This window comes from Desmodus rotundus, chromosome 5, assembly GCF_022682495.2.
Source record: "Desmodus rotundus isolate HL8 chromosome 5, HLdesRot8A.1, whole genome shotgun sequence".
In the NCBI taxonomy this organism is placed as follows: Eukaryota; Metazoa; Chordata; class Mammalia; order Chiroptera; family Phyllostomidae; genus Desmodus; species Desmodus rotundus.
In genome coordinates, this window is record NC_071391.1 from 20,700,916 (window position 1) to 20,728,915 (window position 28,000).

Consider the following 28,000-nt stretch of genomic DNA (forward strand, 5'->3'; position numbering starts at 1 on the left):
TGTCTCTCTGCCAGCTGCTGACACTTTTCAAAACAGAAGCCAGTTCCTGCTCTAAGAAATTCTTCTTCCACTTGTGCTGTACAACAGCTTTGAAAGAAACTGCTGTAACACAGGCCTGACTGAGTGTCCTGCTAACAAATGGCCCTGTGGTAGGACATCCTTTCCCGGTAATGGGCCTGGCCGCTCTGGTTGGCGATTAACTGCAACCCAGGTAGCAGACCCCACCTAGCGTGCCCCTCGTCTCCTGTCTTAGAAGCAGGACTCAGCGTCCTCAAAAGGAAGAGCCGTTTCTTTGGACCAAACAGGCAGGGAATTACCTTCACGTTCCCGCTGATCCACAATCGAGAGGGTCCTAAGGGCTGGGACACGCCTTGGTTTTAAAAGACTAAATGGCTTTGTCTCAGCCTGGGACTTCTGTGAGGGCGCCGGTGTGCCCTTCACAAGGCACAGACGTGGGGGAGAGTGACTGTGGCTCCGTTTTTTAATGACCGTGGGCAAGTTTTCAACTACTACTGAGTCTCCACTTCCTTACCAGTAAGTTGAAGCTAGTATCTACCTCGCAGGGCTCTAGAAAATATTCAGTGAGATAATCTACATCAAATGTTTAGCACAGAGCCAGCACACTGCAGAGCAGGGGTGTCAAAGTCATTTTCACCGGGGGCCACATTAGCCTCGAGGTTGCCTTCAAAGGGCCAGATGTATAATTTGAGGACTGTATAAATGCAACTACTCCTAACTAGGGGCAAGGAGCTCGGCGCTGCCGCCGGGTAGAAACAAGGTGCCGGGCCAGATGAAACAAGGTGGAGGGCCGGATTCGGCCCGCGGGCCTTGTGTTTGCCACCTGTGCTGTAGATGCTCAATTAATGACAACGCTTCTGCTATTTGTCACCATCATCGTCACCATCACCATCATCAATAGGCTTAGAGAATTCTAAAATTGATCCTTGAGCTGTTCATTTTCTTCCTGATCACCAAAGTGTGAAGAGCTCATCATGGACGATCTCTAAGAACTGATGTGAAGTGCTCTCCAGGATTAACTGTTAAGGGGGAAAAGCAAACTGCAAGAGTAGCTAGAATACTTTAACCCTCTATATAGTAAGAGAAGGGGCTGTAAGAAAATAATTGGGACAACTGTAACAGCACAGCCAATAAAATATACTTTAAGGTAAAAAAGAAAATATACATCAATTGCCTTATCTATGCAAAAGAAATTCAGGAAGAATAAACCAGAAACTAAAGACACCAGTTACCAACAGAGGGTGGGTGGGAAAGGGGTGGAAATGATGGGGAAGTGGGAATGGCACGAGGCAGCAGGGATGAGAAGGCTGCATGTTTCTCTGAGTCCATTTGCGTAACTCCGACTCTTAGAACCAGGATAATATTTCACACATCCCAAAAGCAAACGATTAAAATCAACCATGTGTATGTGTGTTATAGACTTAAAATGTAATATAAATAGCAACAAACATACACAACTGTGTTTCAGATGAATAACACCACCACACTGAAGGGGCTGGGGAAGGAAAGAACTAGCCTAAGTAACTACGAAATGATTATTTTTACTGGATTCTATAAGGCTAAAGGGAAAAAAAACCACAGTATGCAAATACGGTATTCTAGCTGTAGTTGTTTGTCACAGGGGATGGATCAGCAACTTTGAAATGACTTTAGTAACAGCAAGGTGTCTCCCTATCAGAGGGAGAAGCTACAAATAAGGACAGCGGGAAGGCTGAAATGTACCCTGAGGCTCTGTGCTGGGCTCAGGTTTGGATAAATAGATTAGATATAGGTACAGGTAGGTAGAGACATAGACATACAGAGACAGGGAGGGAGGGAGGGGGATGGATTGTTATTTTGCGTGTGTATGGGGCAGCGCATACACATCTAACTCCCAGCTCCATCTGCTGAGAGAGACGGGCGCAGTCAGTGAGCCCCGACAGCAGTGAGCACACCCAGGTCTTGGTTTCTAAATGCCATTAGCCAGTAAAGGGAACCAGGGCTCCCTGAAGAAGTGGTTGATTCCAGGGGGAAAGACAAGATAAACCTGGAGTATCCTGTGTTGCCAGAAAGTAGAGAAGTGTTCACGATATGATGGAGGCATGTCAAAGGGCACAGGAATCAACCTGAAGGACTGAATTCCCAATGACCAAAGGTAGAAGAATTTAAGCAACAAAATAAACAATAGTATTGACTTGAAACCCAGAGAATACAATAAATGCCTGTGAGTCCAAATTGGCATGACAAATTGTTGAATAAATAAGTAAGTGGGGGAGAAAGGGAAGTGCTTCCTTACGGAAGAATTCCAATTAATAAACACAGAAGGGATGAGGGAAATAGAAAGTCACGGTAACAACCGCTACAGGCCAGATCCAGCGAGGGACACTCAAATCAGCCGCTCCCTCTGGCTGGAATGCCTTTCTCCCGGGGGTTGGCGTGTCTCACCCGTCATTTACTTAAGTCTCTTAACCACTGTATGGTCTACAGTGGAACCCTGCCTCCCATCCACAATCACTCTAGCCCCCACCCTGCTCTTCTTTCTTGCCCTTCACAGTGAAGATGTCACCGGCTTTGTGCTGGGCTACTTGGTGATAAACAGACACTCCTTGAATCGTATCATTCACCACTTCGGAAGGAGCCGCTCTATACAGTGCTTACACTGGACGGCTAAAACAATACTTGCTGAACATACAAAGGAACCTATAAAAGGAGAGAGGGGGTGTTGGGTAATAATAGTTAGCATTTCCTGAATACTTGGAATGGGCTACGCTTTGCGCTCCATGTTTTTTACAAGTATCATCTCGTGGACTCCTCACAAAATCCACTGTACAGTTAAGAAAACTGAGGCCCAGAAGTGAAGTAGCTGCACAGTGCTAATAAACCGGGTCGAGGCTCGAACCTTGCTCTCAACTCATCTGCTCCGCTGCCTCCTTACATATTTCTAAGGCCCAGCAATCCCAGCTCCAAAGGACTAGACCTTATAAGATAAAGAGAGAGAAAAGAGAGCGAGAAGATGAATAATTACAAATGAATTAGCTACCATTCAATTAAACAGCTCTTTTCCCTGCCCCTGCACCCTCCTCAGGGATTAGTCATCAGACTTCCTGCCCGGCCGGGGATGCTCAAACGCTGTCTCTGTCAGAGGGAGCCTGTCCTGTTACGATTTACATCTGCACCACCAGACGCCGGCTACGGCGACCTCCGCGGTGGATCACAGGCGGCCAGCCGAGCGCCTGGCAGAGGCTCAGAGAGAGAGCCCAGTCGCTGACAGCAGCTGTCAGCTGCTCCCTGCCTGCGTGACCTGCTGAGAGACTTAGGGGGGGTCCTGGACAAAGTCTGGCCCCCATCTCCATGGAGGGAGATTTCAGCATGAACCTCAGCAGCCCTGGCAAAAGGCGGAAAAAGGACTCTGTGCCTAAACTCGCACTGACAAAGGCAGACGGGTGACTCCATTCCACTGAATGCGTGTTTAAATCCGTCACTTTGCAAGGGGCTGCTCCTCGGACTTTCCAAAGTGACAGCTTTCGCCAGCAAGACAGGAATCAGGGCTCTCCTGGGGGCTGGTTTTTTTCCTGATCTGAGTCCTTGCCCTCCTAACAGCCTGGTTGTTCCAGTTCTGGATTTCACAGACCAGTAAAATAAAGTTTAAAAAAAATTTTTTAACTAGATGGGAATGGACAAAGGACTAACACAGTTGCTGACTTTTTATTTTATTTTAAATAAAAGCAAGGACATAAACAAACAAACGTGCAATAACCTCTATTCGCCATTGCCCTAAACGCAAAGCTGCCTTAGCATCCACCTCGCAGGAAGCACAGAGCCCTCGGCCCACAGTTTGGGGGTCTGCCAGGACTGGGGCAGGGTGGACCAGGAGACACCCCAGTGTTGCCAGGTTGTGACGCCCTCCCAAGGTCCGATCTTCACACGCACGACGTCCGGAGCACAGCAGGTCCTTCACACAGGGTCACTCAGAAACTAACCCTCACGTTTCAGAGACGAGGGAAACTGAGGCCCAAGGAGGCAATGGGGGCTTACCCAAAGCCACCTGGCTATTTGGGGTCAGGCTGCTCCAGAATCCAGCTCTTGTGCCCTGAGTCTACACTGTGCGTCAGGCAGGACGCTGCAGGGCCACACCCTGCCAACGCCCACCTCGGGGATCAGATTCAGGAGAGGCCCCAAGAAAAGTGGCCATGAGACTCAAAGGCCCTCTTCCGTACGGCCAGAACCTTCCAGGCCTCAGACAGAAGCGCTCCTCCCCAGGCACCGTGCCTGCGGCTCCCGACCCGCTCAGGAAGCTGCTGCCCAGGCTCTCCCCATGTGTAATCACGCTAAAAGTTGGACAGAGGCTACAGTACCAGAGCCGCTCTGTTCAGCCACAGTGGCCATGAACTCAGCTCATCAGACCCGCAGCATCTCTCAGACTGTGACAACAGCTGCAGCCACAGACCCGTACTCCGGGTCTCTCTCCCCGACCTTTGTGGTTGGCCAAGTGAGCAACAGCTGCCACCTCCAGTCCCTGCTCCAGGACGCTGCCAGCGTGTTCCCTAGGCAGCCCAAGGAACCAGAAGCAGGAGCCTTAAGCTCTTGTGCATAATTCCTTGCTTTGTAAACTCAAGACATTGCTCAATGAGAAAAACTCAAACGATAGAGAAACAGACAGAAGCAAATGTAAAAATTACCCCAAACGGCTGCTGCCCAGGAAAATCCACTGCGGTGGTTTTGGTTAACTGTGCTCCTGAAGCACAGTCTCCCAAACTACAGTGTGCAGATGCATACCCAGGACCTTGATAAAACGTAGCCAGTCTGGAGTGGAGCCTGGGATCCTGCATTTCTAACGCACTTCTAGGCGACATGGGTGCTGCTGGTTCCAAGCCCTTCACTGTGAGCAAGGACCATTCATTGTCTTACTCATTGCTCTACTCCCGCACCCAGAACAGTGCCTGGTACCTGAGTTGCTCAGTGACTACGGACCGAATTAATAAACAGATATAACAGTAGGCCTGACTAAATGCAGCTATGAAATGTTATGCTACTCTGAACCCTGCTTCTGTCATTTAACATCGTACACTGGACGTGTTCTATTGGTAACTACAGGTCTACACCCTCACTTTTGATGGCTAAGAGTAATTTTACTGTCTCTATGTGCCCACAAGTCCCATTACTGGTGGACCTTTGGGGTGTTTTCAATAAACAATGCACATCCAGACACGTAGATTATCTTTCCCACTTGTACAATATCTCTTTAAGGTATAACCACTGGGTCAAAGGATACACATATTTCACATTTGGGCCTTCTCCTGATTACCGACTGCCTCCTCCCTGAGGACCTGGTACTGTCTTCTGGCCACGGACGGCTACGGGAAAGCCTCCAGCCCGGGACTGTTGGAGGAGGCTGCTGCTCCTCCGGCCGGCGAGGATCTCCCCAGGAGTGCACAGGCTGAGAGCGTAGCGCGGCTCCTCCGCGTTGCGCTAGGCTGGTCCTTCCCTGTTGCCTGTGCTCAACATTCTCCATCGATCTCTGTCTCCCTTCGGGTTAACATCTGTGTATTTAATTCTTTGCAGAGTAGGGGACATTCCTCTGCGGTCAAGGAAACCATGACTCCTCTTTTTATCTTTTTACATCTGCACCGGGTGCAGGGCGTCAGGCCTGCTGGAACGGTCTCCCTGGGTTACGCCAAGCACAGGCTAACGCAGTGGCCCTCCTTCCAGGAGGTGCTCCTTGAGCGGACTTTGCTGCACTTTCCCCTCTATCTGAGGGCTCCGACAAAGGGCAGGTTCTCTCGCCAACGACTGTCCCGTCTGCCAATGTTTCCCCTGAATATCCTGTGCTGTAAGGCAGTGTTTCATGGAGAAAGGGATTGGTGATCTTCCTGCAGCAGCAACTCCAGGGATGTTGTGAAAATGTAAATTCCTGGGCCTCCCCGGGGGAATCTGCATTTTCACTCAGCACCCAGAGGACGGCAATGAACACTAACATGTGAACACCTGTCTCGTGTCCAGAGAGCAAACGACCTCATCAGCCCTTTTCCTGATGTTGCCACGACACACACCAGCGGCCACTCCAAGAGTTCTGGCTGCACGGCCAATACGGGGCACACGTGGATCATCGCTCTCTGGAGGCGCGTCTAACTCACCCCAGACAGTGCAGTCACCCTGAGAAGAGCGCCGCCCACAAGGAAGCCACAGGCCTCTGCGGTCCTTCCCACTCCAACAGGTTCTCTCCTCTTCCACGGTCCTGAGCGAGACACAAAATCGCTCTGCTCTACACAAAAAGCCGAAGGCTCACATTCAAACAGTTCCGCCCTAGCAAAAAGGCCCTCTTAGAACTTTAAAACTTTTAATCAGTTCTGTCCACTTTTCTGTTTTTGCACAGCAGAAACGGACTCATAGATACATAGACCATTTTTGTGTCTGTCAGATGGGAGCGGGGCTGGGAGGATGGGTGAAAAAGGTCAAGGGATTTAGAAGTAGAAACCGGTAGTTACAGAATACGGGGAACACAGTCAGTAATATTGGAGTAAGTGTCTATGGTGTCAGATGGGGACTAGACTCATCAAGGTTTAATCACGGGGCTGTGTACCTGCTCTGTCCACTTATTAAGGATTAACACTTCACCTGTGCCTGACACAAAACAGGGTCAAAGGAACCAAGAAATACAGGGTCCGACAGAAGTAACACCTGCTTGAGCGTGGTTGGTAGGGTAATAATACGGGTGTAATCATTTATAGCTTTAAATCGAACATTTCATCTGAAATGTAATACGGTATGCTTGAGTGTGATATTCTTGTGTTACAGAACTACATGCTTATGATTCTGTAATAAGATTTTGTAATTAAAAGGGGGTGTTATTTGTGCCAGACCCTGTATTTATGCCCCTCTTGGCCAATAACAAAATATTCCGGAGCATCCTGCTATCTGTCAGGCACTCAGCCAGTTGCATGGCAACTGAACCGCACTCCTAACAGAAACCAGACAAGACAATGAGCCTCTGCATGCAGTGCAGGGAGTGCTCTGATGGGGGAGCTAGAGGACACCCAATCTCAAACTGGGGGGGAGGCTGCAGTCAGAAAATGATTCTCAGAGGACAGCCAGGCTCCACGGAGACACACACACCACGCGCACCTAAGGTGAAAACCAGTGTAAGGCTCAGACGGTCTGAGGCCTGACTGATTTGGCTAGTCATTCGACTAACATTCATTTACAAATTCTGCATCTCACCTGCACACCATGAGGAGACCGGGAGACAGCTATGCACAGATGAAAGTCTAGTGCTGGGGGGACTGTGGAAGGGAGGCTGTTCCAAGGAAGGAACAGCATGTGCAAAGGCCGGAGGCAGGAACCAAGTGGTCACAGGAGAACTGAAAGGGAGTCACTATGAATTTGTTTCTCTTAACAGTAAAAGGACCTGGTATGTTTTATTTATCTAAAAAAGTAAAAACCATTTTTCTCAGTACATATGTGCTATGAGTAGCTACAATTCAGCTCACACTAAAGATGTGAGAATTGTATTATACCTAAGTATAAAGTAGAAAAAATCAAATTAGAAAATTCACATAATTTGAATGAACATGTACACAATCCCCTAAGCAATGGCCCACATGGGTTTGTGGCTAAACCCACGTGGCTAAAAACTTTGCAAAAAGTAATGGATCTGAAATTGCTAGTATATTCAGTCTCCTGGTTCATTTTGTAAAAAGTCAAACTGTGGCTCCTTTGAAAAGTCAAAACTGACATCATGGATGGGAGCAAAAGAGCAAAAAAGGCCTTATAAAAATAAAACTTTTAAGAAGCGATATGCCCAGATTCTCTAAGGGGGTGGGGTGGGGGACAGGTCTTTCACCTTGTTCCCGAAAAGCCCAGCAAGCCAAATCCACACCTGGAATTCAAGCCTTTACAAATTCATTATTGGCTAGTCTAAAAACTCCTTTGCTTGTTCCAGCAGTTCAGCTCCGTGTGACTACTGGCGTGGCCTCTCAAGTTTTATTGCTCAAATATCATAGCGCATCACTTCCTCCTAAAATGCCACACCGGCTGTTGCAGAGATGCACCCTGGGGAGTGGAGAAAGCAAAAGACCACAGGCTAACCGGACTATAAACATAGAAAGACGATAACTAGTTGAAGCAGCTTTGCCAGAAGATTCTCAGACAGAAAATTCTTTCTACACATTTCCTCTCTGAAAACTAAAGGAGGAAGCCTACAGCCCTGGGGCTGAGACGTCAGGAGGGCTTAGGGCTTGAAGGTATCTGGGTTTCTATCCTAGTTCTGCCTCCTAACAGCTGAGACCTGAGACAAGTCACTGAGCCCCCTTCGGCCTCAGTGCCCCCCAACTGTAAGGGGGCAAAAAGCACGCACAGACCTCGCCAATGGTTGGAAAATAGGAGATTCCGCACGTAGAGAAAACTGCCTAATGCTTGGTGTCCAGCAGGGATCCGACAACATCCTCCCCTGCCTAACATGGTTCATGGTTCCACACACTGCTCTCCACACGCGTGGACGGTCCTGGGGAAAATGAGGCCGAGCCAATGTAGCGTTTGGACTATCCAAGGCCTCACTCGCTCGGTTATTTTTCCGTCAGCGTTAGCTCTCGGACGCTTCAGCCACACACAGGACCAAGCACGGAGGCTGCAGAGAGAATCAAACATTCAAACATGACTTCTGCTACCGAGAACTCCCTAGCTAAGGCACACTTGGTCAAGAAGGAAAAAAAGGACAATAAACAGATTACTGCAATGAAATGTGGCAAGTGCAATATAACCTGCAAAACATTAGCCTTTCCACACTGTATTACAGTAGGTAAGGACACGGGGTTACATGTCAGCCTGCCTGGGGTCAAGTACTGGTCCCACTTCCTGGCTACAATTCCCGGTTAGGTCATTTCACCTCTCTGCCCTCATTTTCCTCATCCGCAAGGGCCGACACTAACAGTACCTACCTTGCTGAGTTGCTGTGGGGATTAAATGAGACACTGTAATAATTACGTAAGTCTTCTTTGGAGCACAGAGCTACGACAGATAATTCCTACTGTATTAGCTACTGTTATATATATTAAATGCTAGCTATTATTATTTGACTATACACCATAAAGTATAGTATTATGTAAGTGTTATACATTAGTACACAGTACAGACTATTGTGATTGCTGTTATCATTTATTACTATTATTTTCAAATGGTTTCTGACCATCAGTGGATGCTCAGTCGATCTGTGGGGGATGTCCAGAGTGCAAAGAAACCCCCCAAAAGAGTGCGACTCACTCTTCCCAGGGGACTCCGGTGGCACAGCAGAGGAGCGCTATTTCAGCTGGGTACGAAAGATCAGCAGGAGAATGCTGGTGAGAAAGGACAGGGAGGGGCGCCCAGGCAAACGAAGGGCACGAACCAAAACAAAGCTCGGCGCTGTGAGGAGACCTGGGGAACGTCAGGGCAGAGGGAAGGCAGAGTGTGTGGCAGGCGGTGAGGCTGCGGGAGAGGCAGGTGGGGTTCGAACACTCATCCTGGGAGCCAGCAGACATCTTTATAAAGGAAGGAAACGTGTCGGAGTTGTTTCCTTATGAAAGAAACGTTTATGGGCTGACAGTGATATCATGAGGCTCTGTAAGTCAAAGAAATACCCTCCCCACTCCCCAAAAGCCCCGAGGGAACTGAAGAGAGAGCCAAGTCTGTGATATTCTCGGGGCTTTTAGGAAAAAGGGCACTCTAAACAATAAGGGAATTCAAAGTGCCTGTCAGTGCGCTTTAAGGTAATTTTGTTATTAAAAATGACAGGAAAAAGGTAAAACAAGTTAGCGAGCTTAGCATTAGAAAATTTTCTTATGGCCTGAAGGGTTGTTTTTTTTTAGGTTACCTATTTTGGTGATTTATGACTCACGCGTACACGTGTATGCAGGGGTGTGTGTGTGCATGCAAACATTGGAATGAAAATTCCAGAGAACGTAATGGCAGGAAACCCAGACTTCTCAACTGGTCCTTCTACAGAAAAATCTTGAGAGGAAAAAAGCTCTAAAAGATAAATAAATGTGGGTCAGATAACTTAGCCTCCAGAGGCTTCTCACTGCTTGGAGGGAAAACTTCCTGATGGTGGATCAGAGTCCCCGGGATCAAGAACAGATGTGGGAACAGGCGCGGATAAAACAGACGAGTTTCCACCTTCAAAGGAGCACTTCAATTAAGGCATCAGCCAACTCCAGGAAAGGGGATATCTAAGGGACAGCTCCTAAGACATGAGGGGAAAAAGGGAAAAAGAGAAAAAAGGAGGAGGGAGGGAGGGGTGTGAGAACCGAAGAGAGTTTTCAGGTTTACACAAAAATGAATGAGGAAGAAGAGTCCATTCTAGATCACTTTCCATCCTGCTGGGCAAGGAGGGACGCCTTTGCCAAAAGGAGGATTTGCCTTTCAGAGTATTCACCCTCTCCTGCCCACTGGGCCCTGGCAAACTTGAGGTGTTTCTTCTTACCTCATTTTTATTTTCTGGATTCTATTTCCTTCAGACTTATGAAGAGGTGGCTCGTTTCTAACCAGCTTTCTGGAAGTGTCTCCCATCGTCCCTCCTGCCTGCACCTCCCCAGACAGCACACATACACAGAAAAACTCGGGGCTCGGACTTGTTGTTGTTATGACGCCTGCGGAGGGCACCAGGGAAAGTCTGTGACATGAGGTCACATGTGGTGAGGCCCACAGGACAACAGGACCTGAGCTGAGAGACGCAGTCCTGCAGACAGGGAGGCAGGCGGCCATCTGGCTGCTCTGACCGGCTGAGCAAGAGAACATCCTCCGTCTGCCACGAGGGAACTGAAAACAGCGCTTAACCCACCAAGTTTTGCTGCAGGACAGGGCTTCGTGCAGGCATCCAGAGCTCCCGGGCGCCTTCAACACCAGGCACGGGACGCGCACGGGCCCGGGGATCTCGTCTCTCGGTAGCTGTGGGCGCACTTTAAAGCCAAGCACTTTTAAAGCGATCCTCTGCTTCTCGTGTGCCCCACAGGAGCGATGACCCTCAGCCCTGACTGCACACTAGGGTAACCGTGGAGGCCTACAAAAACTGTCTAAAATCACGAGTGCTGGAGTGAAAGAAATGGCCAAACCATCAGGAAGACATAACTATATGCACCAAAAAACAGAGCCACAGAATATATGACACACACAGTGACCGACCTGAGAGGAGAAACCGGCCTTGACACCTAAGGGCTGGAGGCTTCAGTCCCCCACCCCCGACGATGGGCAGAGTAACTGGGGTCAAGGAGGGAACAGGAGACAAGGACGACACTGTAAACCAGCCAGACCCACGGGTCTCCCACGGACCTCTGCGCCCACCCACGGCCGAGCAAACGTTCTCCTCAGGTGCGCACTCCATGTCCTCTGGGGTGTTCCAAATGTTAGGCCATAAAACAGACCTCAGTCAGCGTAAAAGGAGTGAAGTCATACCACATGTTCTCCAATCACATGGGAATGAATCAGAAACCAGTAACAAGGGGCTTCTCCCGGGGGTGACGGAAGTGTTTTAAAAGTAGAATAGTGTTAACACGTTGCACAACTCTCTGGATGTAACCAAGTGAAGAAACAAAACTTTCTAAGAACCCCTGGAATCTAGCAGGGGTGGTGACATCAGAAATAAAAGAGCTGTTCTTTCCCAAGAAGTTACTAAATTGGCTGCATTCCTCCCCGGCTCCGGTCTGCTGGCCAGGCAACCTTTGGCAATACTGGGGGCGAGGGCATGAGTACTGCTGACACCTGGTGGGCAGCCCAGGGATGCTGCGAACCATCCTACAGTGTGCAGAACCCCCAGCAAACATTATCTGGCCCCCAAATGTCGATAGTTCTGAAGTTAAATAAGACTAGAAAGAAGGATGGCAGGGTGGGACCAGAGCAGAAAGCCAGGGGGCCAGGGGTCAATGAGCAGGGAGGGGCGGGGAGCAGGAGCCCATCAGGGAGGGCTTCCTCAGCCCCGAGTTCAGGTTTGATCCCAAGTGTGATAGGAAGGTTTACAAGGGACTTATTCTGATTTATCTTTTTTAAAGATCAGCCACTGCCTAGACTGAGGGCGTGGAGGAGTGGGCGGAAGGGTCAGTCCAGGGGGAAAGGAGCTCAGGTGGGAGTGGGGAAGATGGAGAGCCGAGCACGGACTCAGAGCCCTCTAGACCAGCGGTCCCCAACCTTTGGCACCAGGGACCGGCTTCATGGAAGACAATTATTCCACAGACCGGGGAGAGGCGGATGGGTTTCAGGATGATTCAAGTGCATTACACTCAAGCTCACCTCCTGCTGTGCGGCCCGGTTCCTACCAGGCCCGGAGGTTGGGGACCCCTGCTCTAGACCTCAGTGTCTGGACCTCGGCACTACTGGTACGTGGGCTAGGGAGGTTTCCTTGCTGTGGGGGGCTGTGTTGTGCATTGTAGGGGTTTCACAGCATCTCCGGCCTCTACCCGCTGGATGTCAGAGGCACCCCACATTATGACAACCAAAAATGTCTCTGGACATTGCCCAATGACCTAGGGGTCAAAGTCCCCCCTGGCAGAGATCCACTGCTTTAGAGGCGGTGCTGACTGGACTTGTCAATGGACTGCACTGCGGAGAGGGGGCAGCTGGTATGAGAGAGGCCACAGGGGTGATTCCTAAGCTTTCATCCATAACGAAATAAAATAACCTTGAACATTCGCAGTGCTTGTCCTCTAGGCCAGTGGGTGATGCTGATGCTCACTGTCACTCAAACATTCATGTGTTCTACCGTGAGTATCACAGTCCTCCATGAGTGACAGCCATTCCCAATGACAGGGCTACAAATGTGACTGGCAGACCTGAGTCTAACGGGGACACTGACATATAAGCAAATCAGGTCAGTGGGGCAGGACTCGTGCATCACACAGGCCCGAGACTGAGCAGAAGCACAAAGGGAGAAATGGGGGGCAGGGGAGCTCCGCAGGGCGCAAAGGCTATGCTGGGAGGACAGGGGCGCTGAGACAAACAGCATGTGAGACGGGTGGCTGGGGAGGAGCTGCTGTGACAGGCAGCCAGGCCGGGAGGCTCTGCGAGGTGCACTTTGGGGTCCACTGAGCACTGCTGCTATCATTCGGATTCCTTATGAGTAACGATTAAAAAAACTCAAAGCAGACTTCTGAGCACTCACAGTGTGTAGCAACTCCAGTGCTGGGCACTCTCACTAGATGAGGGGATGGCCCCCTCCTGCAGATGAGACAACAGCGGCCTAAGGAAGCTCCATGACCTGCATGAGATTTCCGGCTGGCAAGCGGCAGGGCCAGGATCCGTGCCCAGACCAGCTGGCTCCCGAGTCCTCTGCCACCTGTCTTAGGCCAGAGAGCAGTAACATGATCTGAGAGATGGTTTAGGGAGATCATTCAGAAAATAAATATGTGGGCCTCACTAGTTTATAAGAGTGATGAGCTCTCCAATGGAGGTTGCATAAGAAGCAAAAGCTGGAGCTCATTTCCAGGTGAACAATGATGACCAAAGGAGCTGCCTGCGAGGTGGGAGGGCAGCCAGGAGATGAGGGGGACCCAGCAAGCAAAGCGGGGAGAGTAAAGGGTGTGATTGATAGAGTCCAATGCTGCTCGGAGGTCAGGGAGGATCGGAATATCTGCTGAATCTCACAATGAGGAGTTTCTTGGTGATATGCCCCAGGACAAGTTCATTACTATGGTGGACACAGAAGCACGGCTGCAGAGGACTGAGGCTTAGGAGCCACTGGTGTGGGCAGTGTTTCTCACAGTGTGGTCCCATGAACACCTGCAGCATCCGGGGCCCTGTGCTAGGCCTGCTGCCTGGGAATCTCCCAGGAAACAGCTTACTGAGGCCTCCCAGTCTTTCTGATGGAGCCAGCCTGGAAACCACGGCCTATAGACCCTCTCTGCTCCAAGTGCAGACCTCAGACCAATGGCATCAACAGTGTCCTGAGGGTCTGTTAGAAATTCAATAACCTTGCCCTAGACCCAATGAATTGTAACCTGTGTTTTTACCACGATCCCCGTGCCTTTCATGTACATTTAAAATTTGAGAAGTGGGAAGGGGAAGGGAGAAGTTCCTGGGCACCCTCCTACAGGGTGTATTTAGCGCAGAGTGCCTTGAGATTTGCCTGCCACTGATTTTTACCAAAGACAGCAAAGGACTGCTCAGAGGAACACCTGAATGCTTCAAGGCCCTGCTGCATCCTCCAGAGCCAAGGAGAAAAGTCAGTCGTGACTGCAGACACTTACAATGCAATCCCTTCTTGCAGGGCGGGAAAGTGTTGTGCAGGACGTTCAATATGCACTCCCTGGGCAAGGGAGGCGGGGAAGTCCACCTAACCCTGAAAAAACCTCTGCACAGACCCGCATGGCACACATTTCCCTGCAGGGGGCAGCATAGCAGAGAAGTCGGCCTGCTCACAGGAGCTAAATGTCTGCCTTCGGAACTTGGCTGAACTATTCAAGCGCCTTAGCCAATTCCTTACCTTCTCTAAGCCTCAAGTCCTCATCTATAAAATGGGGATACTGACAGGCCTCACTTCGCGGGGTGGTTGTGAGGACTGTGCGAGATCATCCACGGGCAGTGCTGGGCACTGTGCCTGGTATGTAGTTAAAATTCCACGGTCTGACCCAGAACCCCTACACTGCAAGCTTGTGGGGTCTCCACAATTTTGCAGAAGCCTAAACCACCCTAGACCCACCCCTACGTGTGTGTGCCCACGTGCCAGAAAACCATTCTCTATTTTCACAAGGAAGAGGACGGCCTGTGAGGACGTCCTATTTTAAATGACAGATGTCTGCAGCTGTAAGGGGGCTCGGAGGTATCAAGTCACTTTGCAGATGAGAAAACGAAGGCAGAGAAGCCGGAGTGCGTACCCAAAGCACACCAACCAGGAAGACCACAGGCAACTGTCCTTTACAGCACGCTGGCGTCCCCTCTGCACACAGGCGCCAAGGCCGCGCAGGCAACGGCTGAGCAGGGGAAGGCCAAGTGCGCCGTCTGCCACTCCCCCAGGCTGTGCGAAGCTCAAGTGAGTGTCCCCACAAGTCTGGGGTTAAATGGAGAGGTTGCTGAAGCTGCCGGGTGCCCTCTGTTCCTGAGCACAAAAGCCCCTCATTAGCCCTTGCCTCTGGTCTCTCCTTCCCCACAGAGGACACAGGGGCTGAGCTGAGGATGATAGGTGTCCACAGAAAGGCTCAGAAAGGGAGACAGAGGTGGGCTTCTCTCCAAGGTCACACCCCTTGGGGCCCGAAGAGAAAGGAGAGAACCTGGAGGGATATTTATCCTCAGAAGATTCATTAACAAGGAGGAATGAGGGTGTCAGGAGGCAGAAAGGGAGGTTATGAGGACAAGCTGTTAAAGCCAATCAGTTAGGTGACCCCTTTTAAAATCCTGAGGGAGAGAGACAAGTGCGTCTGTGTTAGAGGAGGAGGCGCCCTATTCCTGCTTAGCAACCCATCTGGCTCCCTGGGAAGAGAAACACCAGCTCTGGGAGAGCAGCAGTGTGCGAGGGATACAAGAACGAAAGCGAAAACGTGCCCCCACAAGTCCTTTTAAATTGTCACCGTTCTCTCATTGGTCCATTCAACCACCGTGCACTGGGCATCTTCCACGTGCCAGGAGCTGACACTGTCTGATGTGAGGATAAGTGTGAACAAGACACAGGTGAGGCCTCACCTGGCTGTCCTGAAGCTTCCAGTGTCACCTGGCAGATGGTCCCCTCAGCCCTTTACTGTATGTGCTTGTTTACAAGTCAAAGTCAGAGAAGGGCTACGGGAGAAGGGTCAAGGGGCATCTCCTACCTGGGGAGAAAGGACAGGAGGGCTTCTGGGAGGCACTGTGGTTACAGAAGGAGAGCCCCCTGTCCTTATCCATCCATCCATCCAGCCATCCATCCACACATCCATCCAGCCATCCACACATCCAGCCATCCACATATCCACCTTCATTCTCTTTAAGCAGCAGCCTCTGCTGGTGGTTTACAGCTCTGTATTCCCATCACCAGGGAAGCCAAAGAGGATGGTGCCGATGCTGTAAATAACTAGTATCTCTGGGCAGATGCCAAAGGGCAGGGTTCTACCAAGAGGCAAAAGAAGGCTCAGAAAAATGAAATCAAATGCCCCAAGTACCATGCAGGGTCAAAAACAAAAAAGGGTCTCCTCTGCCCCCAACCCTGCTTAGCTGCGGCATCCCTGTCTCCCCTAAGATTCACTCTCAGAGGCACTGTTTCCTGAAGTTTTTTGTTTTCTCTTGATTTCTCCATGTACCCTGTAGCCATACACAGGTTAAGCATGATACTGCTCTTATGTAATTTTCCTAAAGGTCAGCCTTAAATATGAGACTGTAAGAAGTCTGCTGATCAGCAGGAGAAAAAGACTGGCAGTATCAGCAAATTAAATGATGAAACAAATCTGCCTTTGTACTCCCACGGTCTGGAATGAAAAACAAAATATTTGTGAAATGCAGAACAAGGGGGGACCTGGCAGAGAAGTGGAACACCCGAGAGCACAGAGAAAGCATGTTTCACATATGTACTGTTTTCGCAGTCCTTCCCACTCGCCAAGATTTGGTTTGCACACCACCCGCGGCTTATGTCTTCTGACACGCGCCCTGCAGAGCAAAGGGAAGAGGGAACCACGTCCGTGGCCTGGTCCGGGGTGTGGCTGGTCGCCAGCATTAGGGTGAGGGTTTTAACGAGGGAGCCACGACGTCGGGGAGGTGCACGTACAACGCTTCCCGGCAGCCCTCATGGGAACTGTAAAAGGCCAGGCTCCTAAGGGTGCACGGCCCACTGGCAAGGTCAATGGCACTGAAGGGAGATCCTAGTGGCATCACCTAAAAACTGCCTGCAACCAAGGACATGTCTGCTTCGCTGTCTGAGCAGCTCTCCTCCCGAGTCGCAGGAAGAGGAGCCCGAGCACGTTCCCCAGTCACTCCGGGTCAGCAGAGCAGTGGCGTCACTGCCACCTGCCCGTCACGGCTCGAAAGCACTTGGCCTGCGCCCTCCACCCATTCCTCAGGCAGGCAGAGAGACTGGCTGGGTCGCTGAGCCTGCAATTCGCAAAGCTGGAACTTGACATCATCACGAGCCTGAACGTTTCTAAAAACAGAGAACGTGTGAGCATCTCCGGCACCCCACTGCTACTGTTAGGGTTCCAGAAAGCAGAGTTTGGCTCATTGCAATAAGCACTTCTGAGTACTCCCCTCCTATGATAGCTGGAAGTGAGCTTTGTTCTGGAAAAGGACAATTATGGTGAGGTCTTTGGAATCTTGAGTGTCAAGAAGGGACTAAAGAGGGGAAAAAGGCTTCTCAGGGTTCTAGTCCAGGGATCTGGTCCACTGGGACTCAATTCTTTTTGTCTGTTTTTGGCAGAATGAAATCTTACGCAAAGCGCATTAGGTATTAAAAAAGAGGCCTGACCTGGCCATTGTGGCTTGGTTGGTTGGAGTCTCATCCTGTAGGCCAAGGGTCATGGGTTCAATTCCCGGTCAGGGCACATGCCTGGGTTGCAGGTTCTGTCCCTGGTCTGGACGCATGCAAGAACCAACTGATTGATGTTTCTTTCTTACATCAATGTTTTTCTCCTTCCCTCTCCCTCTCCCCCACCCACCCTAAAATCAATAAGCATGTCCTTGAATTCAGATAAAAAGAGAGAGAGAGACCTGTAGCTGCTTTGCTTTCAAGGATCCAAAGTCCCCTCCGCCCTGCTGCCCTCCTTCCTCCCAATGGCACTGACCCTTGACCCTCCAAGTTGCACAGTTTGCAGCAGTGAGAGGGGCCTCACCCCTCACTGCAGAGAGCTGCATCCCCCACCCTCCACATACTAGCTCCTGTGATCTAGGCAGCCTTTCTGTTCACACTTCAACAATCACCTATGGCCCACCGGTTCCGTGTACGTGAAAATGATGTTACTGTTAATAAAAATGGCTAATTCTCCTCAAGAGCTCAGCAAGGGTCAAGCATTGTCCTAAACACGTGACACATATAAATGTATTTAAACTCTACGCAGTAGACACTATTGGATTAGCCCCCATTTTTCAGATGAGGAGGCTGAGGCACCGAGAGATGAAGTAACTTGCCCGGGATGCTGAGGAACCAGGACAAACTCGAGCAGGCCAGTGCCAGGTTGTGCACGCTGAAGCACCCCACACGCTGCCTCCCAGAGCTCCCAGAGATGCCCCTGTTAACAGGGATGCACGCTTGTTGGCGTTCCTTGCTGAGACGTCCAAAGCCAGGCACCTCTGGCCAAGAATTTCATTTCTGGCTTGGAGAGCACTTGGGATCCAGCGGCTTTCTTTAGGAGACAATACGCATCAACAGCCTTTGAAAGCCAGTGAAGCTCTAACCCCTCGCACGTGGCCATCCCATTACTTAGCGCTCTCTGCTCACATTTTGCCCTGGAGGCCAACACACCAGTGGGGTGCGTCTTACCTGCCTGGGCTTCTCAGAGGACATCAAGCCCCTTCTCCCCTGACATGGAGAGAGACTGACAACGTAAGAATTGCCTGATGTAACCCCTCCTTCCTCAAGACTGAGAGTTCCATCAGGGAACAGGTGCACCTCAGTGTAGTGGGTCCACGGCTCGCCTGCACCTCTGGTTAAGATGCCAGTTTTGAGGTCCCATCCACATGGGTTCTGCTTCAGCAGGTTTGGAACAGATGGGTCAGGTGACCCTCAGGCAGCTTTAGCAAAGTCTGTTTGGTGGTTGTCCCTACGAGCCTGGGAGCCCCAGCTGGCTGACAGCTCGAGCATCATTCAGTTACTGTTCGAGAGAAAACAGACTTACTTAGGTATTTTTCTGAAGTTGTTTTTGGTAATATCACGTGGAGCGGCTTCATGCTGAGCCACCAAGAAAACACTACAGCACTCCTTCACTCGTTCAGCAACGCATGAATCATGTCACTGTGAGGACTGTCTGGTGGCCGTCTGAGGGCGGCAGGCAAGCCCCGACCGTGGCTGTCCCGTGACTTTTTACAGGAGAGTTTAAAGCATGCGTGATGACTGGAACTACAAACCGTTCCCAGAGCTTCACAGAGAACAATTTATCCTCACAGCCCCGTGAGACGGACCTCCTTCTATCCCATTCATTTTACTGATGTGGTCACTGCAGTCAGAGAGGTTTGGTGACTTGCCTGGAGCCACACAGCTGGGAGTGGGGGAGCGGGAATGACCCACTCATCAGGCTCTTAACCACAGGCACACAGAGGATGTCCTGCCCTCGGTTGTCAAGTCCCTGCTGGACGGCCCCCCCCATCTCTACACACCCCCTGAAAATCTCTCCTCCTCCCCACCGGCCACAGGAATTGCTTCAGGTATGCCCAAACACCACCCCCTCTCTCCACCCTTGGGCTCTGTTAGGTCTTCCCCTTCCATGCAGGTGTTCCCACCTGTTACGGGGTCACCTCCTTACCCTGCCAGTGCCAGCTTAGTCCGTGGTTCTCCCAGACACTTCCTAGGAGCCCCAGGTGTCCCTCCTGTGGGAACCCACAGCACCAAGGTCATGCCCCTCTCCCAGACCCCACTGCAAATGCTTGTTCATTGATTCATCTCTTCACCGGACTTATGTCTCTCAAAAGACTGGGATTTCCTCCATCAGCGCTTCCCCAGTGCCACCACGGTGCTCTGCATACGTCTGTTAAATGAATTAATGAATGCACGAACACAGCTCATGTGTGGCTGTGGGGGTCAGGGAAAGGCAGCACCCAGATCTCCTGGGCAGGGAGCGTGACCACCAACCCCAGCCACTGCCCTCAGGACTCCTTCCACAGGCACCTCTGGCTCCGGGACATCCCAAGGGCCTGGCTAAACAAGCCACCCTGCAGTCCGAGGCCCTTCCGCCTCCTCCTTCCTTCTCTCCTCTCACAAATGCCAACTCCCCATCACCGCTCTCCCTGCCTTCTCCAGCTCCCACCCTGAGTAAAACTCTCAGACACCTAACCCTGTCTTGGCAGCTGCATCTCAGCTGACCCGAATAATGCAGTGGTAGAGTCTGAGTCCTAACTGCCACTCCACAGCCCATTCCCGAAGCCAGGGTGGCCAGACAGGTTCTTCCTCAAGTCACCATTGGAACCAACATCCCAGCACATGGCCAAGAAACGGATGAATGGGGAATTGGAGGAAGAGCAGGTGCCAGGCCCCCATTTCCATCTCAGAGGGGTCCTGAGGAGCAGCAGGGACAAAAAAGGAGGTGGGCGCTGCACCAGGCCTTGCACCAAAGCATACAGTGACCATGGGCAGCAGGTGACCTCTCTCCCTTGCACTCTCCCAGCATCAGACTGGCCAGTATCCTCAATTCCAGGGCATCGGGAACAAGCCTGGCTTGGTTTTGAATGTCAGACAGTGAGTGCCAGAGACCCACCACGTTCCAAACCAAGACCATCTGCTCCCTGTCATCTGACAGAGGCTCCCCCGGCTTCCCACGGGCTGCCGGCCGCCTGCCCGGGCACTCAGAGAATGTGTCTGCTTGCACATCAAGGAGCAGGCTGCGCTCCACAGAAAAAGGCCAAAGGACATGCGGCACAGTGATGGCGATGGGCTTGAACGGGCTGGGGAACAAATGCTCGGCCACAGGCAGGATCCTGCTCCTGGTTCCCCTCTCACTGGCCAAAATGTTCCAATCAGCCACGAGAAAAAAACATATCACGCTGGGTGACCACCAGAAAGTCGCTGTGCAAGTGGGCCGCCCATCCGGCTCTCTGGGACATCTGATGCTCCCAACACATCACTGACCGGCTCCTCATCAGAGCCACCCTCCCCCGCCCGGACCCCACCCCCTCTGAAGCACCTCGTCTCCGCTCAGGTCAGCGAACATCACGGGTCTTACTGCTGGATCCCAGAAGAACTGGAGAAGCCAATAACCCTTCCACCTGCCGAGGGACAACAGGAGCCACGATGGTCCTTGTTCCCTGCAGATTTCAGCCCCAAGGAGAATCGGAGGCACGGATTCCCAGCCTCCCCCACAAACGAAGGGCCCTGAAGACAGCAAAAAGCTCAGGTGCATGCAAACTGCGGCTTTCCAGAAGGCCCAGAGACTTGGAATTAACCTGAAGCTTTGCCATGCCTAGAACACGGAACTACACGCATGTAACCTGTTTCACTCCCTCCCCTTCCAACCACCGAGTCCAGACAACCTGGCAGCCTTTAGCCCTGAGACATTCCCCGCGTTTTACGGGAGCTCTCTTGCAGCCATCTTAACCCAGGACGAGGTATAAACTGCGCCAAAAGCCAGCGGTTCCCAGAATGTTTCTGTAGCGGGACCATACCTTTTGACCTCAGATTCTCTACCCACACTGTCTCCCACTCTAAACTGCCAGAAAACTAGTGTTCTGTGTTATTAGCCAAAGAATGCCCCAGTCACGTGTGTGGATTATACTCAGGCACAACCTCTTCATTTAATTATTCCTTTCTCACTGGTCTCTGAATTTTTAAAAGCCATTCGGAAACGGCAAGCTAGCTGTATCGCAGATATAAGTGCGAGTCTGCACACAAAATAAAAATAAAAATAAAAAGGCTGCCCGGTCACAGCCCAGCTTGAATCAGCAAGACTTGGATGTGCCAGAGAAATAATTTTTTTTGATGCTCTGAGATGTTGCAGCCATTTAAATTTTATTAGCAATTATGGAGCCTGTTACCACTGACTATGTCGTCTCGCAGCTCCTGCCACGTCCTGGCACTGACAGCGAGCCTGAACGACAGGGCCCCCGCGCCCTGGCCACACGCACTCCAGCAGCTCGGAACGTGGGCCCTCCCAGCCCCGGTCCATCATTGGGCTTCTCCTCGTGCGGGCTGGGGAAAGGCAGTGCACAGTGCTGATGGGAACAGCGTTCTCCACAGGCGGCAGCAGGGGGACTGGCGAGATGAGCAAGGCTGATACTTGTACAAAAGAGCCGACTTATAAGATGACTCACTGTCATTTCACTGGTAGTTGTCAACAAAGCAGGGGCCGGAAACCAGACGGAGCTTGGTGGCATTTTTGGTAGGTGCCATGCACACCAGCAGGGATGAGTGTGTGGTGGTGGTGGCGGGGGGCCGGGGGGGGGGGTGGTCTTAACTAAATAATAAAACAAGACTTTCTAAGAACGGAGAGCTTTGGTGACTTCTGAGATGAAAGATTATTAAGGTCCAGGGAGATTACTAACATGGACAAATCCTCCTAGTTTTTCTCTAGGCTCCAAGGTGCTTACACCTCAACTTCTCCCTCAGCCAGAGAGTCTGAGATCTCCAGCCCCAGCTCCAAGGGAGGGGCACCAGGGCTCTTGGTAAACAGTCTGGTTCTTCTCACTTTTGAGGGGTGGGTGGGGGCCCCAGAGCAGTGGGATTGAGAAGGGGCTCCCTCACCCCACCCCTCAAATCAGGGCTGTCACAGGATCACTGGGTTCTGTCCTCTGAAAACGGTTCAGAGAGGGGGACATGCCCACTTTGACGAATGTGCAGCCACTCTGAACGCGCACAGGATTTCTGAAGCGAAACGGTTCACCTCCCTCAGCTCAGCCAATCTTCTAGAAGGCAGAATCTGCGGAGCATCTTCCAGCCCATCTTTGATGACTGAACGCAGGAGCCTGAGGGAGCCTGGATCAATGCTCTGGCAACTCTGCAGACTCCCTTTCCAGGAATAAGGCATTGCTAGGGAAGGGAGAAGATGGGAAAGCATGTTTTATAAAGTGCCTGCCCTGCACCAGACATCGGCACTGGCACACCTGATTCTCTCACACCCCCCTTTTCAGACCTACTTCCGTTTCACAGATGAAGAAACTGAGGCTCCAAGACGGGGAGCAACCAGCCAGGGGCAGAGCTGGGATGTAAACCAGAAACGTGACTCCATGTTGCCAGCAAGACTACATTTAGCTAATATTAAGCTAGTATTCATTGAGTGCTTACTATGTGCCAGCTGCTGTATGAAGGGTTTTCAAGGTTTTAGCTCATTCAATCCTCATAAAAATCCCATGGGATTTAAGGAAACTGAGGCTGAGGTACCCTGCCCAGGTCCCACAGATCCCAGTGACAGAACCAGGACCCAAAGCAGGCAGTGAGGCCCCAGAGCCAGTCCCCTCCCAGGCAGCACCCTAAGGAAACCACACCCACGCAGTGCCTGTTTCTGTTTGGAAACGTCAGCAGCCCTGGCTGAACCATCACGTGCTAATGATCAGAGAAAACCACTTCTATTTCACCTACTCCAAGGTGCCGCCGATTACAAGGCATGTCCTACGTTACGTACAAGTCAAAAAGAAGAAACTGCCCATTAAACTGGGACTCCGTGTTTCTTTATTCCGTCACTTGTAAGAAGCATCTCAATGTCAGAGATCTGAAGGTGAAAAGACGCCTGTCTTAGGGTTAACGTAGAACTAGAGGCCTCGACCAGAGCCAGGCAGGGAGATGCATGATGGAGGCGAAGTGGAAACGGGTTCTCTGAGTATGGAGAGCATCCTCACACTGAATGTGATTTCTCAAGAAAATCTGATAATCCCCATTTTTATGTGCAAGTTTTAGAAATATGGGCAACCGATTTGAGTTTTTAGGGTCTTTGTGCAGGACTCACAAAACCTGGTGGCTGCTCCAGCTGGCTGGAAGCCCACCCGGCTTCCTCCCAGGTGGGCTGGAAGGCAGCGAGCCGCAGGCAGAGGTTAGGTTATAGCACCTCCCACCCCCATGGCTTTTTAAAGGTGCAGATTTTCACAGGCAGCCACACACAGGAACTAGCATTCAGAGCATTTTCTTCACCGTGAAGTGGCTGAATCGAGGCCGCTGGATGATAGCTGAGTTTTCTTTTTTAATATTTATTTTGTCATACAAAGCACTCCTCCCATGCTTTTGAACCACTCCTCATCTATGACCACCGTGCTACAAAGGGAGACACAATAAATAACATCGTGCCAGCCCCAGTGGACGCAGGGAGAACCCACACAGACTGGAGCTCAGTGTGACGGCCTCGTACTGCGGGCACCAGGCACTCCACCTTCTCTAAAGGGCCCTGGTGGAGCTGGGTGTTAGTGTCCCGTGCCTGTGAATACAACCGTGTTTGGAAATAGGGTCTTTGCATATATAATCAAGTTAAGATGAGGTCCCACTGGATTAAAGTGCACCTGAATTCAACAATGGGTATCCTTTTAAGTGGGAAATTTGGATGTAGAGACAGGCGCACAGGAGAATGCCACATGACGATGGAGGCAGAGGTTGGAGTGTGCCTCTACAAGCCAAGGAAGCCAAGGAGTACCAGCAAGGAAGCAGGGAGGGCCCTGCGCTCGAGCCTTCAGGGACAGCAAGGTCTTGCCAGACGGGATGTCAGACACCCAGGTTGCAGAACTGTGAGAGCACGGGTTGCCGTCTCCAACCACTGGTGTGCGGGACTGTGCTACGGCAGCCCCAAGGAGCTAACACACCCAGGGAGTTCCCGAGCACTCTGCATTGCTCAACTCAGTGTAAAATCGCTGGCATCTTCAAACAGCTACCACGGCCCTTTTAGAAAAGTCTGCATAAGGTCAAATTCACGGTGGGTCACTTGTGGCCTGACAAGCCAGAAATGTTCCTAGGTAGCTATCAGGTGACAACCTGGGACTTTATGCTGAGATCCTAACATCTGGCCTGCCAGCCATTCCTCACCATGGGTACAGAGCACAAGGAGCACAGCTGGAGGGCGAGAAAAGAGTATCTAGGAGACTGTTACTTCTCCAGGCTCTAGACCTAAAACCTTAGAAGCCACAGGGAGCAGTTCTGGTTTCAGGAGAGCAGCGTGAAGGTGGAGGCTGAAGAAGACAGTTCAGGTGATGAAGCAAAATACCACCATCAAAATCCACATAGGTGTTTAACTGTGTGTGGTTCCAGCTGAGCTGGGACAGAGCCAGTGGCGGCCACTCTGGAGGGTGGGGAACACCTGCAGGCCCCCTGCGGCCCCAACACCCACCTGACTTACCTCAGGCCCTCAAATAGGTGGTTTCCTTCCTTCCCTTCTGCACCAGCTTTGGTGTCTGACTGCCTCCCTGGAGCTCAAAGCTAAAGAGAATTTCCTAACAGCTCATAACTGTGTGTTCAAGATTCTCTCAAGTGAAAAGAAGATATTGACCCAGCAAAGGAAGGTGTTTCTAAAGTGTAAGCTCCCAAAGAGAGCAGCAGAAGACAAGGGATGGAGGGCAAGGGAAAGTGGGGCCTTGGAGAGGTGGGCTGGAACCTTAACACCTAGCACTACACAGGCCAGTGATATCACAGCAGACTTTGGTTCGAGGAGGAAGTCATTAGCTCCTATTAAGGGAGTAATGTCATTAGTATTTACCAAATGCTTAGCCTGTACCAGGCACCCAGCTCCAAACCTCAGACACCTTAGCTCACTGAAGACTTAGAACAATAATGCCCTGTGGTCAGCAGAGCTGATCGTCACCCTGTTTGCATCAGGAAATAGGGCCTATCGTTTAAGGTCAGCTCACTTCTAAAAGGCTTATCACCTGGACATACCACCTACTCAACGTTTTGACATCACCTATGGAGTGTGCACTGCTGGCATCAGTATCCCCATCTTACGGAGGGGTAATAGGTGCAGGGTAAGGTGAAGTGGTGCCCAGGGCCCCGGAAGCCATATAGGGGCTGGGGTAGAACCCAGCACTGTCTGGGCCCACGCCTCTGTTCTCAACCACAGAATTCATGGTCTCACATGTGAGATGGAAGATATTAAGTGAAATAGGAGGTATGCCCAGCACGACCTGAGAGACTTAGAAACAAATACACAAACAAAATGATTAAGTTAGAAAAGAGGCAACGTTAACACACACAGGTCTTGGACTTCTTCTGTACAAAGGGTACCATGAAGGAAGGTGAGCTCTCGTTCTGCAGTATTTAATGGACATAGCTTTAAAGTGCAATGATATTCTCTAGGCTCTGTAGGGCCAGTTCTGTTTTCTGAAGCTCAACTTCAGAAGGCTTGTGAAATTCAGCGTGTAACAATGGCTTGCCAGAACCAAGACCTGGAGAAAAAGAGACACCTTGACCACACGGCAAGGCAGTGTGTCAAGCAGAAATGGAGGGCATGATTCTTCCAGAGAGCCCAGGCAGGATGGTGGGGGGCTTGGAGGTTAACAGAATGCCCTTATCTCCTGGGCTAAGCAAGCCCACCAAAGCCCAAATAGCTTTAATTGCCCCTGGGAAGTGTATCAGTTTCCTAGGGTTGCCAAAACAAAGTACCGTAAACTGAATGGCTTTAAGCAACAGAAGTTGATTCTCTCAGGTTTCTGGAGGCCAGAAGTCTGCGATCAAGGGGTAAGGGGGCCATGCTCCCTCTGAAGCTCTGGGGAGGGTCTCTCCCCACCTCTTTGTAGCTTCTGGTGGCAGCTGTTGATTCCTGGCGTTCCAAGGCTTGCAGCTGCATCAGTCGGATCTCTACCTCTACTGTCACCTGGCTTTCTTGCCTCCTATTCACACATTGTCTTCTTATGAGGACACCAGTCATATCGAATTGAGGGCCCACCTGACTCCAGTATGACCTCATCTTAACTAATTACACCCAAGATGACCCCATTTCCAAATGAGGTCACATTCTGAGGTACTGGGGGTTAGGACTTTGACATATCTTTTGGGGTGGGGGGCACACTTCAACCCGTAACAGTATGATTCTTACTTTCAAATTGCTAAAGGAAAAAATGGAAGTGGGATGTCTGTGAATGTCCTCCTGTTACACAGCTGTGGGCCAGCTGTCACTCACTAAGTAACCATCCGTAAGAAGCAAGCGAGATGGGTAGGTAGCTGGATTAGTCTGTGCGGGCTGTCGTAACCAACTGCCACAACTGCGTGGCTCCGGCCACAGAAATCTACTGTCCCACGGTTCTGGAGGCCAGATGCACGAAATCGCGGTGTCAGCAGGCCTGGGAGGAAGGATCTGCTCCTGGCCTCCTCTCTCCTTGGCTTGTTGATGGCCATCTTCTCTCTGTCCCTTCAGATGTCTTCCCTCTGAATGTCTCTCTGCATCCAAATACCCACTTTTTATAAGGACACAACCGTATGGAAGCAGGGCCCAGCCTAATGACCTCATTTGAACTTGATTAACTCTACAAAGACCCGACCTCTAAATAAAATTGCATTTTGAGCTGCTGGAAGTTAGGACTTCAACATATGAATGGGAAGGCGGAGAGTGGATGACAATTCAACCCATAACAATGTAAGGACAGTATTGGGACCAGTGTTGTGCCACTTTTGCTTTAAGCTCCACTGCTTCTGTGTCTGCCAGTTCACTGACAGGCTGTCTTCCTGGGCCACAGCCCATCACCACCCCGTTCTCTCAGAGAAGGCAGAGCAGCCTGAGAGAACACGAAGCAAGCCACATCCACCCTGCAGAAACCTCCTCATTTCCTGGGGCATTTGGCATGTGACCCAAGCACTAAGTATCTTGGTGAAATAGCTAGATTACTGCTAAATTAAAGAATAATAGCTCAAAAAAAAAAAAAAAGAAAAGAAAAGAATAATAGCTCAGAATCCCGAATCCCGTTTTTCACCCCCTCACCTCTGTATTGCTCAACTCAGTGTAAAATTGCTGGCATCTTCAAACAGCTACCACGGCCCTTTTAGAACAGTCTGCATAAGGTCAAATTCATGTTAGGTCAAGTGCAGCCTGACAAGCAGGAAATGTTCCTAGGTAGCTATCAGGTGACAACCTGGGAATTTATGCTGAGATCCTAACATCTGGACTGCAAGCCATTCCTCACACGGACGCAGGGCACAAAGCACAGCTGGAGGGCAAGAAAAGAGTATCTAGGAGACTGTTACTTCTCCAGGCTCTAGACCTAAAACCTTAGAAGCCACAGGGAGCAGTTCTGGTTTCAGGACAGCAGCGTGAAGGTAGAGGCTGAAGAAGACAGTTCAGGTGATGAAGCAAAATACCACCATCAAAATCCACATAGGTACCTAATTGTGTGGGGTTCCAGCTAAGCTGGGACAGAGCCAGTGGCGGCCACTCTGGAGGGTGGGGAACACCTGCAGGCCCCCTGCTGTCCCAAGAGCCTGCCTGGTTCACCTCAGGCCCTCAAATAGGTGTTTCCTTCCCTTCTGCACGGGCTTTGGTGTCTGGCTGCC

The 28,000-nt window shown here is 50.9% G+C and overlaps 1 protein-coding gene across 2 annotated transcripts in view; it reads right to left on the reverse strand.

Moving 5' to 3' along the window:
- Nucleotides 1-28,000, reverse strand: part of LDLRAD3 (low density lipoprotein receptor class A domain containing 3) — a 219,843-nt gene that overhangs the window by 123,330 nt on the left and 68,513 nt on the right. The gene's annotated exons all lie outside the window — the stretch shown is intronic.